Here is a 1,554-nt window from a genome sequence, read left to right as displayed (position 1 = left end):
TTGGTACACCTAAACCAATATGGCCACCTTTAAATGAAATGGATGGCTTCAACAAAATGACGTCATATTAGCCCCTGCTATTCTGTTATTACACCTTTATGATGGTAATCACTAGGCCGCTGTGCTATTTAGGGTGAAATATAGTCATATAATTCCTAAGGGGTTTGGGTTGTTTTTGGGGTTAGGGTTGGTTTAGATTTATTAAAAAAAAAAAAAAAAAGCAAAATTGGTAACGCTTCACGAATTCGCGTGTCATCCTTGCGCAGGGGTCCATGCTAATCTTCTCTGTATCGTACCAATTTTATTATATGCACTTCAAGTGCAATTAAAGATGCTGCAATTTAATAATAAGTACTATGATTGATGATAACGTTTCCTGTTCAAGGTCATCGCAAAGCCCTCAACGTCCTTTCCGAAATGTGCCGACCTGACTTAAATGCAAGCATACTACATGGAGTTTATGAATTTAATAACAAACCGAATTAATCATTAAACACCAGACAATTTCGAACTTTTTTATTTTTGAGTCGTATACCTTCGCGGTGCATGATGGGAGTATGCAGAGTGTGCGGTTCCTGGTGATCTAATTGGTTGTCTTGGTGTGGTGACGTATCGGCTCTACCAATGAGACGGTAAATAGCGGTTAGATAGTTCACCTCTAGGGGGTGCTATAACCTCGAAGTTAGTAAAACTGCTTATAACTTTTTAAAACAGTTTAATTAGTTAACATTCTGGTAATGTAATAGCAAAAAAAATATTGCCTTGATGTCAATGACACAAATTGTGTCCTTAAAATGCTTAAATAAGACTTAATAATAGGAATTATAGACTTAGAAGAACAATTACAAGTATTCCAGAGCATTACCTAAAAATCTTCAAAAAAGGTCAAAATGAAGAATGTGTCTTAAATGTGCTGTAATTGAACAATTTAATGGATGAAACAACACATCCACATTGTTGACTACTTTCGTATAATCTTATGTTACAGATTATTTTATGTGTTACTTCATTAATGAGAAATTGGGGATACATTTAAATAAAAAAATTATTCTAGATCACGTTTGAGATAAAGAGCGAGGGAGAGAAAGGGAAAGGGAGAACAAGACCAGAATTTAGCAATGATGTTTAGATGCAGTGTGAGTTTAACCTTTTAACAGAAAGGTGTGTGTGTGTGTGGGTGTGGGTGTGGGTGTGACTGTGTTATTGAAATTTGGTTCGTATACAACGATGGGTTTGGTGACACTTGACAAAGTGTGACAAATACAAAAGAACAGACAACTTAAAAATGTGCAGAAGGGATGGAAAGAAAGAAATAGTGTGCTTATGTTTTGATCACATGACCTTTTCCTTTAAACTCTCTTTCACAGGTGACATGGCAACATGGTGAAGATTTTTATTAACTAAAACCCTTTTCTTTTCTTTTTTTTACAATCTTATGTAAGTTCTCGTTTCATTTAAATGATTTTTTCAATGTTTCCAACAAATATTCATTTTATAAATTGCTAAAATAGCTTTGTTGATTCAAAGGAACAACATGCAACAGTGGAATGAAGG

At 34.6% G+C, this 1,554-nt stretch overlaps 1 non-coding gene across 1 annotated transcript; it reads right to left on the bottom strand.

Annotated features, from left to right (window-relative positions):
- Positions 1-221: 221 nt before the first annotated feature.
- LOC128509892 (U6 spliceosomal RNA) lies at positions 222-323 on the bottom strand. Its single transcript, XR_008356086.1, has one exon. It is a non-coding gene; the product is annotated as a U6 spliceosomal RNA (small nuclear RNA).
- Positions 324-1,554: the final 1,231 nt, after the last annotated feature.

This window comes from Clarias gariepinus, chromosome 21 (assembly GCF_024256425.1).
Source record: "Clarias gariepinus isolate MV-2021 ecotype Netherlands chromosome 21, CGAR_prim_01v2, whole genome shotgun sequence".
Lineage (NCBI taxonomy): Eukaryota > Metazoa > Chordata > Actinopteri > Siluriformes > Clariidae > Clarias > Clarias gariepinus.
This window is presented reverse-complemented; position numbering and strand designations above follow the sequence as displayed.